The sequence below is a fragment of the Sciurus carolinensis genome, unplaced genomic scaffold (assembly GCF_902686445.1).
Source record: "Sciurus carolinensis unplaced genomic scaffold, mSciCar1.2, whole genome shotgun sequence".
NCBI classification, from domain to species: Eukaryota; Metazoa; Chordata; class Mammalia; order Rodentia; family Sciuridae; genus Sciurus; species Sciurus carolinensis.
Genome location: NW_025920364.1, coordinates 88676 through 101406, shown reverse-complemented (window position 1 = coordinate 101406; position 12731 = coordinate 88676). Strand labels below are relative to the sequence as shown.

General features: G+C 41.2%; 1 pseudogene; it reads left to right on the top strand.

Moving 5' to 3' along the window:
* Nucleotides 1-8674: 8674 nt before the first annotated feature.
* On the top strand, nucleotides 8675-12529 carry LOC124975643 (deleted in azoospermia-like; annotated as a pseudogene).
* The last annotated feature ends 202 nt before the right edge of the window (nucleotides 12530-12731 follow it).

Below are 12731 nucleotides of genomic sequence, written 5' to 3'. Positions count from 1 at the left end.
TCACTCCAGCCTCCAGAATTTGCTCCAGCCTGGAATGCACTCCCTTCTCCCTGTTCCATGTTCAAGGCCACGGCCTACCTCCTCCCACCCGCAGGCCTCCTCTGCTAACTGACCAGCAGTCCATATTCCCTGAAAGGACCATTCACCAAGAGGCAGAGTTGTGACTTGGTTCCCCCACTCCCTAATTCTTGGGGGCCACTGTCCTTCCTCCTCCAAGCTTCACCAAGGCACCTTCAGAGCAGGAATCAGAACATTCCTAGTCCTGTTTCTCTTCCCTTTTCCAAACCCCCTACTACAGGATTGAGCAATATAGGAAGGACTCCTCTGAATATCCACTAAGTGAATCTACTCAGTACTCTGTCCCTGTGATCAGTGTTTGTCCATTCATCTGGCAAATACCTGAGAGCCTAAGGGGGCACTAATACCCCTCATCCTGCAACTTCCTCAGGGAAGTCCCACTTCCCCCATGTGCCCCAGCAAGTCCTTCAGCAGCTTGCACAAACACCTTGCCCAGAGACTATTTTTTCCCTCCAAGTGACACAGTAAAGGATTTCTGGAGGAGAGGGCTGTAACCTTCCTATGAAGGCACATGACCAGCATGCACAAGACAGTTTAGAGATACTCTTCTCCATTTAGTAACTTTGGGTGGGAAAGAATAAAATTAAGCATAAAACTCTTTGCAACTTGGAAAACACCAGGATTTGGGGGGTAGAGTAGCCTTCTGTGGGGTACTGAAACCTGCTGGGAACCTGGAGAGAACACAGATAACAGTCTGTACCTAAGTCACTCTGAGTCTAGCAGTACCGACTCCTGTCTGGTCACTCCTTTGTCAAAGAACATCTGTGTTGGAAGAGGACAAAAATACTTCTGATGTCATACAATCTCAAGATCATTTCATGGACAGCATCACCATGGAGCAGAGCCCACCTGTTCAGGGCAAAGGAGGTGCTCCCATCCACTGGCATGATCACAGCTAAGAATTTAACAGGGAGCCCAGGAGGTTCAATCAATGACTGGACTTGGTAGACCCACTTGATTGCTGTATGCCAACAGTATATTATGAAAATGTTCATCTAAAATATTTTCACCTAAGTTTTTTAAATAGCAAGCTGCCCAACACTTGTATGATAGCACTCTGGCTACTAAAATTTCCCAGCAGTTTCTGCCACAAAGGGGTAACCAAAGGAACACTACCAGAGGCACTGCAGGTGTGTTGTAGTTGTGCATGTGCTGGTCCCTCCAGCTCCCATGTCTCAGGGATGGAGCACCTGGCCAGGCCTCTGTTAACTTCTGCACCTCTCCATGAATTTAAATTTTCACCCCTCACAGCAACCCCAGATGCGGGTACATTATTACCTCCATTTTACAGACTGGGAATTTAAACAAAGATAAATTGGGAGTTTGCCCAAAGCCAAACCCAGGCAGAGTGACAAGGTCAGGCCCCTTGGCTGCAAGGCAATGTCTGCAGCTGTTGTAATTTTCTCCCAACTCTATCACTTATAAGGCCCTCTGGAGTTGGCTCAACCTTGGATCCTGGCTGTGCTGGAGATGCATACTGACTGCTGCTACTGGCAACCTCAGTACACATGACTAAATAGTTTCCCTGTGAGTCTGGAAGTTCCTACCTTTAGTTTTGGTCAATGTCAAGAAGAGAGAGGACATTCATTTCTAAAGGTCGGTACACAGGAAGGCTCTGCACAGCCATATCTGCCCCTGGAGCAGTGTGTGGTGCTGGCAAGGCCAAGCCTCCCCCCGGTCAGCATGTGGGATTGCCTGCCTGTGCACCTGAGCCAGCAGGTGGGGCTGAGGAGAGATCCTGAATCCTAGTCTTGTCCCAGTGCAATGCCAAAAGATGTTTTGCGACTGATGCTTCTAGTGCATCTTTGTCAAGTTTTGCGTCAAGCCTCCTACCCCACTGGACAGAAAATGGAAAAACAGGTTCTATCTTATATGTATTATGAATACATTGTTACAAAAATATCAAGAGAACAAGAGTCCTTTCCTCCATAGGGCACAGGGAAATCTGGAAAGGGGCTTATGATGGGACCTGTTCAAGTACACAGGAAGAAGAGCTTTTGTATAAATAGTCAAATTGGTCAAGGAAGACAAGAAAAATCTCATCTGCCCCTGGAAATCCATGAATATGATTTCAGGTAAATTACCAATCAACTTACACATGCTTTTCTTTTCTTTTGTTCTTATTTCTTTCTCTTTTTAATTTTCTTTTGATACTGAGGATTGAACCCAGCAGCTCTTTAGCCCTGAGCAATAACCCCAATCCTTTTTATTTTTTATTCTGAGATTGTCTTGCTACGTTGTGTAGGACCTCTTTAACTTGCTGAGTCTAGCCTCAAACTTTTGATCACCTGCCTGAGCCTCCTGAGATGCTGGGATTACCAGCATGCACCACCACACCTGGCATTTTTTTCTTTCTTAATGGAATTAATGACTAAACAAGAGTAACCAGTATTTCTGATGGAGAACTTACTGAAGAAAGTATGGCACAGAAAGGAAGAAAGGGACAAAGGATTATCCATAGCTCCATCACCCCAAATGCTCTTCCCTTACAGTTTGGTTCCCTGCATCACTCTACTTCCTCCTTAGTGAGCAGAGTGTAGATGTGGATAAACACATGGTGCCTCTTTGCAGACAGATAGCTCTAAGGTAAGAGGAGGACACAAGACAGAGTTCATGCTCCAAGAGAATAATGAGCTTCTGGACAAAACTCTCCTCATGACCAGACACTGGCCTCTGTTCTAGTGTATACACTCTCATGATGCCTGTCCATCATGCTCTTCCCCTTAGCCCATAGTGCTTCCCAAAAATGTAAGTGCTCAACTTCTTTACTAGCCTGACAAATATCTAAACAAGAAGGAAGAGGACAAGTCTGAGATGAATTTATGACATTGGCATTTCCTTAGTCCAAATCCATAGATCCAAAAGGAAAGAATATTCCCAAATGTTAATACTTTTCCTTTCCATAATTGAATCTCTGAACTTTTGAAAACAGTTTACTTGGGCTTTAGGATCCTAAGGAACTCTGTGTTGATTGAGACACATGTTTCCAGGATGCTAGGGCTTCAGGGTAGGTGACAGTTGCCAAGAGCAGCCCCTGGCCTCACTCATCCTTCCTGCAAGCCAAGACCTTGATGGCCCCAGTTGCCTGCTCCCCTGTGTTCAGCCCATGAGTCTGCCATGCCCAGCCAGGAGCATGTGTGCCACCCTGACTCCAGTGAGCTATACCCTTGAGGGCACAGGATTGCATTGGGCTTCATGAGGTTTCTGAAACTACCTAAGAGCTCTGCCAAATTTGGTAACATTTCTCTACTCAAATAGATGTACTGTTTGGATTTTTTCCTGGTCAGCAATCTACTTGCCCAGTATGAGCCCTACCAGTACCTGCAGGATGCTCATACTGTGATCATCTTGTGGGGAGCACCTGCCATACACCTGCAGGGAGGGGAGTAATCACAGGATTCCATGCTCCTGAAGGCTAGCACCCCTGTCCTCACCACACCTTAAGCAACACACTGTTCTGTGTAAGACCAAATATGAGAAAGGCAAGGCAGCAAAGGAGACTCAACAGTACAGTGTCACCACAGGATCAACTGCCTTGCAATATCTGACCAGTGCACCAATGCAATATCTTTATACTGAGTCCACAGAGTAGAGCAAAGAGCAAAGCCATCCCAGTATTTCAGAGCAGCCCACTCACACCGACCATAAAGGAATGTGACTGTTTTACAATGGGTGTAGTAGAACACACTTGACAAAATGTGCATTGGAATGGAAAGAGACTTCTGATACACTGGAAAGGCCCTGTTGGGCTGCCCTTCCAGTTACTAGTTATTATTCCTGTTGATATTGATCAATTTTACAAAGGTTAAGAAGTTATTTTGAAGCTGAAGGCTAATAAGATTAATATTGATGCTAATACATAATGACAAATTTATTTCCTGGTCATGTAGAAAAAGTAGAAATACATTATAAGAAATAGATTCCCAACAGATGAAAACAAAACAAAACAAAATCCACCTCCAATTAATATCTCTGGCCACCAAGAAAGATGACCAAATGCTTATTCTTATCTTCTTTTATTTGTTTTTATTTTTTGTATATTGATAGACCTCTATTTTATTCATTTATTTTTATGTGGTGCTGAGAATCAAACCCAGTGCCTCACACATGCGAGGAAAGTGCTTAACCACTGAGCCACAACCCCAGACCCTGTGTCTTCTTCTTAGCAAGCTATTAGTTCTTCTGAAATCCTCTCTGCAAAATCTTGCTTAGGCACCACCTTTTCAGGCATACCTCTGCTTATGTGCCATCTTCACCTTCTCTGAAATGGGGTAGCAGCTGACCACACAGACTCTGGAGATTAAGACAGTGATTGAGAGAGTGAAAACCTCAGCTCTGCCACTTACTTGCTCTATGACCTTGGCAAAGAGACTTCCCCTCTCAGTGTCTCACTTTCGTCATCTGTGAAGTATGGATAATTATAGTATTGCATATTTTGCTCTTACAGAAACACAATAAGCTAATATCTGAAAAGTGCATTGAATGTTGCCTGGTTCATGGTAAACATCAGCAGCTGGACTCATCATCATGTATCCCTGACATGCAGGGTTATACTGTAATTGCTGACACAACTAAGCAGCAAGCTCCAGAGAGCAGGGGTACCTCATATTTCCCCTCATGCTCCTTAACATTCATAATAGTTATCTAAATATGGGCTGTCTTCAAATGTGTCCTAAATTAAAATACTAAGTACTCAACTGTGCTCACCTGCCTTACAACTTTCAGTTCTGAACTTCTTTTACAAATATTCAAACAAAGATTTCTCTAAGCATGTCTTAGGAATGAAGGTAAACACCAAGGATGAATTGTTTTTGAACTGAGCTGAGGGAATTCTTTGGATGGGAGCCTTGGACTTGCATATTGAAGGCTCTCATGATGACAGCTCTGAACACAGACACAGGATCCTTGAGAAGAAACGTGAGCCCATCAGCCCCTGCTCATTCCCAAGCAAGGTGATGACACCCTGTACAATCTTAACTATCACTTAGATTAAGAGAGGTGTAAAAGATGAGAGTAATAAGAGAAAAGGAGAGCAGAGAAGGTAGGAAAAAATGTAGAATTAGCATCACTTTAGGAAACAGCTGCCATGAACCAAAAAGCAAACTGAGGTGATGGGTTTCTCACAACCCAAGCAATTCTTCTATGAGTCAAAACATAATTTCTATAAAAATTGCATGCATTAGCTCCAATAATGGTTGCCCAGGTCAGAGAATTTTTTGTAGGTGGAGAATATTTCTAAATATATTTCAGAAATTAGGAAATCATAATGAGTCTTGCAATGTCAACAAAGTTTTCATGTAATCAAGATATAAAATGGAGTAAGCCCTTAGCACAATTAATCTGGACTTCTACTCATAAACAATCTCAGGAATAGCTTCTGGGCTGCCTCATACAAGGTCTCAGAGAGTGTCTACACTAAAATCATAAGAAGGGTCACGTCCCATTTTCACTGAGTAGGAACTCAGTCAACTCTGACCTGGTTATCACCAATGTGTTCTAGGGATCTGCCAGAGGTTGGGCTTTACATAAACCCAGAAGTGAGGAGCAGCCCAGGGCTAGTGAGGCATGGCCCTCTAGCAGTCAGTTCCAGGAGTCTTGCCATTAACCTTTCTGGAGGCTGTCTCCAGCTCTGCCCAGGCCACCAGACTGCCCATGTGCTTCACCCAAGAGGGCCTCAGGAGTTAAGTATAAAATCCTAGCCTGGAAGTTAATGAAACCCTCCACAACCTCAACCAGAAATTTCTCTTTTACCCTTATTTCTCCTCATTTACCTTAGCATATAAACAGTAGCTAGGAAGTATTTCACTTTTCCTACTTCCCTATCTTACTGAAAGCCTCAGTGCTGACCACCATGTTCCCTGCCTTGTCTCCATCACCCAATCTCACCAAACCTTTGAAGTCCATTGCAAATGTCACCTCCTTTTTTAAACTTTGACTTTTCAACCACAAGTGGGTGTAATGCTTAGTTTCCATCTCTTTTGCAGAACCTTACAGTCTATCTTCTTATGTATGGCATATTTAAGCCTGTTCCTAGCCCCAATCCAACAAGATCAGTGGTGTGGAGATGTCTTTCACCTTGACAAAGCTCATGAAATACTTAAAAGTAAACCTGAGAAGAAACAGCTAGAAACTGAGTCTCAATATTCACCATTTAGCATTTTCTCTTGGCAAGGGCTCCCATAAGAGGAATCCCAGGAAATGACAGTTGGTTGTGAGCATCCTTGGGGCCAAGTGGTGGTAGAGTTTGTGTTCTTGTCAATTAGATAGATTTAGTCCGTCATCTGTGTTAGAAATATAAAATGGGCAAGGCAAATTTTATCCCTGCCATGAAGGCCTGCTCTCTAACATGGCCAGCAATTGCACCTGGGCAGGTGGTCCACATTTTTTATTCCTAACACAGTACTACCCTTTGCCCAGAATTGGAGGAGATTGGGGTTACAATCTATACCATTTGCTAATTTTTAAATTGGGGTGAACAAGGGAAGGAATGTAATTAAAATGGCTACAATTGGATCCAATTAAGTGCAAATGCTATATTCTGAAAATGGTCCACCTAACTTTCTGTTTCTCACATCTACTCACTCTCTTTTTAGTATTACACCCCTGAGTTCAGCTGTGCCTGGTGTCTGCAAGTCCATATTTCCTCTAGTTACATTTGTCTGCAAGGTTTCCACTGAGGTTGGGGAGAGGGATGTAACCAGATGGGTGAAGATGTGTGGGTCTGGGTTTATCATTTCCTGCACAGTTTTAAACAGCCCTGCTGTTGGCTCTATTTGCACCTGTTCCCAAGGTCCTGGTACTAACAACGTCTGAGAGCACCCTGCTGCTTCTGCACACCCCTGATGATAGCAGAGTTCTCTGTTCCCTCTGGCCTGCTATGTCTGTTACCCCTTTTCCATCTATTTCCTAGCTTCTAAATTTTTTTTGTCATCTCCACTCCTGATTTCATTTTTCTTGTAGATTTCTGGTGAGGAATACTCTGTTGTTTTCTGGTTAGTTGTTCTGTTCTCCACACATACACTAGAGAGTCAAACTTGTCCTTCATCTTGCCATGAAGTCAGAGTTTTAATGGAGGCAAGAGGAGAGGAAACACTAATATTAGTTCTTGTCCACAGAATTTGTGGGAAGGAGCATCTGAAATCAGGAGTCCCTGATATCCAAGAAGCCTCTTGAACACTCCAGTTTTATTGAGGATAAGGATTGTCAAGAGGGAAGAAACAGGCAGAGGAGGAAGGGGAGAGAGTGTAAAGAGAAATTATTACTTCAACAGACTGTGTTGGGCCAGCCAGGCCTTCAGTATTAATGTGATACATTAATTCACAGATGCTCTAGACACCAGGAAAGGCTCTGGTTTTGAAGTGCACCAAAATACAGTCAGAGTCTTGTCTAGAGTCACAGAATAACAGAGAGACAGAGCTGGAAAGGACACTGGTGGCCATCCATACCATCTTTTCATTCCTGGGTACAGGGCTTCAGGGTTATCTGTGTTCTCAGAACTAACCAACAACCCCGTGCTGGCTGTGACCTAGATAAGCATAACACCTCATAATACCACAGTATTCATGCCATTTGCAGAGGGACATCACCTCCTGACCATCACTCTGGCACGAGATACCTGGTGACTTGCTTGGCAGTAACCATCCCATCAGCTCCTTGTTGTTCATTCTCCACCACCCTAGGGTCACTTTGGTCTGCAACTCACCATCACTTAAGCTATTCTGAGGCTTAAAGGTGCTTAGGTCTTATTGGGTTCCAAATTACATTCTAGTATGGTCACTGTCTTACTCTGCTTTTGCTTGCTATCACAAAATACTTCAGATTGGGTAATTTATAAGGAATTGAGGTTTATATAGTTCACAGTTCTAGAATATGGGAAGTCTAGAGCATGACACCAGTATCTGGTGAAGACCTTCTTGCTGTATCAAAACATGACAGAGGGCATCATGTGGTGAGACAGGGCATGTGTGTTCACTCTAGTCTCTCTTCCTCTTCTTATAAAGCTGCTAATGCTATTATGGTGGTTCTATCCTCACAACACTATCTAATCCTAGTTACTTCCCAAAGACTCCACCTCTAAATGCCATTAGCATACAATTTGAGGAATAAGTTTCCTAAACATGAACATGTGGGAGACACAAACCATAACCATTACTTTTGCAGGTTTTTAGTGAAAAATTTGGAGCAATGCAAGACAAGTGGCCCAAGCAGTTGATGATAGTGGCCTGGACAAGATAGAGAGTATGGCCATTGAGAGAAGTGGACAAACTTAAGACAGAGTTTAGAAGGAGACCTGGTAGGACTTGCTGAGGAATTTACTAATAAAACTGATAAATCAAGTCTGATTTCCTACTTTCTGGCTTAAGAATAGTGGGGAAACCATAGTGTCATTTAATGTCAAGGGATAAGCTAGGGAAGAGAGAACTGGCTGGGGAAAAATTGAAGAGATTTTGGGGACATGTTAATTTTGCAGTGTTTCTGTCAAATGTAACCAACCAGTGGTGTTCTGAAAAAAAACAAGCATACTTATCCCTGAACCATTATAGGTCTCAGCTTCCTCCTCTGTGAAATGAAAAGAATCGGGCAAAAAATCTCAATGATGCCCATCATTGTCCACATCAGCCTTCGTTTCAACTGTTATGGTTTGAATGTGAGGTGTTCCCTAAAAGCTCATGTGTGAGAAAATTGAAGAAGGCTCAGAGGAGAAATGAATGGGCTCATAAGAACCAGTGAATTAATTCCTTGATGAGATTAATTGATTAATTGAGTGACTGGTAGGGTGTTACTGAAGGATATGGGTCATTGGGGGCATGACTTTGGGGTACATATTTGGTATCTGGTGATTAGAGTCTCTCTGCTTCCCTCCAGCACACTTTTCTGCCCTTATCTTCTCCCTCACCTTGAACCCTGAGGAATGGAGATGGCTGGCTATGGTATCAACGTCTGAAACAGTGAACCCCCAAATAAATTTTCCTCCTTTAAAATTGTTCTTGTTAGTTTTTTTTTTTTTTTAATCATAGCATAAAAAAAAGTTGACTAAAAGTCCAACACACTGGTCTAGGATGGTGTCTCTATAGAAGTTGGACCTGTTGATTTATTTCTCAGTGGAAAGATCTCAGTGAAGACATGCATTTGGGAGACAGCAGCATGAAGATAATCCTTTAGGGGAAATTAGACAATCATCTGGGAAGAAGATATGGGAAGAAAAGAGAAGATGGTTTCAGACTGCCTTATCCTTGAGGAGTCCCAACATAAAGCAGTTGGGGAGAGAAGAAAGACATTGATCCTTCTGTCTTTTTAGCACTTCCCAAGGATGATGGGCAAAGCAACAGAAAACCTGTTAAGGGTTAAATGACTCAAGTTTCCCCTCTAGTTGAGAAGCATAACTGCTAGGAAAAAGACAAGATATATTAGCTAAACACCAGTGTGAATTCAACTGGAAATTATTCTGTCTGTGAGGACAATGACCCTGTGACATCCAAAGAGTCACTAGAATTCCAAAGGAAAGAGTTTTCTAAAGAAAGACACTCTCTATTTACTAGAGATTGGAAAGTGATCATTGCATGTGTGAACATGTATTGAATTATCCTACTTTATCCCATTAATATGTACAAATAAGACCTGTCAATCAAAATTTTTTTCAATTTTAAAAAAACCTTTGGAAACTGAAAATATGATTTCCTATAGTTTGAGAGTTATTTCCATGGCACAGTGTGTTCACTAACAGGAAGAAATAGTTCATGATGGAAAACATAACTTTTTCTTGAAAGGAGGCATTGGAGGAGGCTACTTGTGGCTATGTAACTCTTCAGGTGGTCCCAAACACACACCACAGCATTTGCCCACATACAACTTAAGTTCAGAATTTAGATCAAAGCAATGAACACAAACAATAGGGCTCAACACATCCAAATTAAGTAATTGATACAAGAAGCAATTTGCTGTCATTTTTTAAAAAATAAATTTGAGTAGATCCCCCAACTCTTTTTCTCATCAAGATAAGTAAGTTTTCTGCCCCATTGGGTATTAGGCTAATATTCAGCTTTTTTTGTATTTTAAAAGCAAATTTAGAGACTACAATTGGATTAAAATGAAGACATGGTGCTTACTGATACACTTTCATCTTAAACTATTTAACTTCCAAAACTGCTACCTAAACAAAAATGAACAAGCTCAATTTTATTTTCAAATTACATGTTTCTAAAAAACACAACCCAGTAGCTTCCAGACCAGGAAAGTCCTCAAACTTTGAGACTTAACTTATCATTTGGGACTGTCAGAAATGATGCTTTAAAATTGAGATTCTTTTCAGACTCTACTTAATTCTGCTATTATTCATTGTTCAAAAACATCTTTGGTACCTATATGTCCATCAGAATGATACATAATCTCCATCTCCAGAATGAGCCTTATCAGACATTCCAATAATCTATCAAAATAACTATATATCAGTGTACTTTTCATGCAAATAATTGGGATTTTGAAAAGATAACATTTGATTTTCATTGAATAGTATTTTTTCTAGCATTAGCCTACTGCAAGTTAGAATACCATGTTATACAAAAATCATTAATCTAATAGAACTTTAGGTAGCTTTATTGATTGGAGGTGAAGATATGTTGCATGCTCATAGTAAAATAAAATTTGAGCAATATGGAAATGTACAAAATTAAAAACCATGTGAGGTTGTGTGACCATCTAGGGACAGCCATGGTTAATATTTTGTATGCATACTCATGGTCTTTTTCTCTGTGGGTGCTCACAGCCTCCATGCCACCTTCACACTACATCCCAGACACACAATTGAGATTATATTGCACTACTTTGTGACCTTTTTTGCTTTAGTATATCATGAATAATTTTCTTTATGATTTCATAATCTGCTCGATTATTAAAGTGTATATGAAGATTTTATGGATGTATTCCACCTATCATATAACCATACCAACACTGAACATTCTCAAATTATAGAACCCTGAATGTATATTAATCCAGTTGTAAATAATGGTGCAGTGAATAATCTGCATAATGTTCCACATCATCAACCTCCCCAAGCAGAGTGGTGTATTAGTTGCAATTAGTGAATCTACAATGACACATCATTATTATCCAAAGTCTACCATTCACATCAGTGTTCCCACTGTGCATGCTGTGAGTGTGGACAGATGTGTAATGATATGTGTCCACCACATCACACAAGTATCATCCAGGGCAGTTTCACTTCCTAAAAATCCTGGGTTATGCATGTTTTTAAGTTAGGCTACTCACCTCCAAGTCTCCTTGGTCTTGCTGCTGGCCCCTGGTTTTCCTCTTACCTCTGCCTTTGGCTCCTTCACTGGTAGGAGACTGGGAAGAGGCTCCAGCAGGCTACTCTGGAGCCCAGAAGTGCAGCCTCTGCTTCCCCGTGGAGCCACATTGGCAGGAACTGGTGACTATCACCATCACTTCTGCTGCAAATTCTGACTCCAAACTCAGCCATCTCCCAAGAGATGCTCAGTCCTCATCAGCCACCACCAGCCAAAGCTATGTTTTACCAGAAAGCAAAATCATGTCAAACACTGTTTTTGTTGATGGAATTGATGTTATAGTGGATGAAACTGAAATCAGAAGTTTCTTTCCTAGATATGGGTCAGTAAAGAAAAAGTGAAGATAATCATGGATCAAACTGGTGTGTCCAAAGGCTGTAGATTCATTTAATTTCATAATGACGTGGATGTAGAGAAGATAATGTAATCACAGATAAATTTCCATGGTAAAAAGCAGAAACTGGGCCCTACCATCAGGAAATGAAATTTAAGTGCTTCTCATGAGCAACCATGTTCCCTTATTATTTTAAAATAGTTTTTACATTGTCAGTGTGTCCTTTGTATTTATTTATTTATTTATTTATTTATTTATTTATTTATATGAAGTGCTGAGGATTGAACCCAGGGTCTCACACATGCCATGCAAGTGCTTTACCACTTAGTCACAAATCCAGCCCACATTTTTTGATTTTTAACTTTCCTCTTCCACCACAGTTTCAGAGTGTTAGGAGTAATCCAAACACCAAAACTTACATGCAGCCTCCAAGCATGATGAATCCTATAACACAATATGTTCTGGCATATATACACCTTATCCAAGTTCACCAGTTCAGGTCATTACTGGATATCAGCTCCCTGTTTATAATTATCAGATGCCACCTCAGTGGCCTGCTGGGGAACAAAGGAGTTATGTTATACCTCCTGCTTATACAACTGTTAACTACCACTGTAATGAAGTTGATCCAGGAACTGGAGTTTTGCCAAATGAATGCTCACTTCATGAAACTATTCCAGCCTCTGGAGATATTCCACAAAAGAAATCTGTGAACCAAAGTACACAGACAGTGGTATCTTCTCTACTTCATCCAGAGAACAGACTGAGAAAAACTCTCGCTACTCGAAATGACTACTTTGAGGGTGGTGCTTAAATCTCTTTCATCTTCTCTGTTAAATTTCTAGTCTCAGGGGAAGTTGCTGGTTTTGAATACTCAGAAGAGACTGAAAGTTGCTCACTACTATGGAAATTTAATTCAAAGTTTTGATATTGCACTCAGACTTTCTATATAAGTTACATTAGATTATTTAGTTTTACTCTACATTGAAACTGTTCTTTATGTTTATTTAGAAATT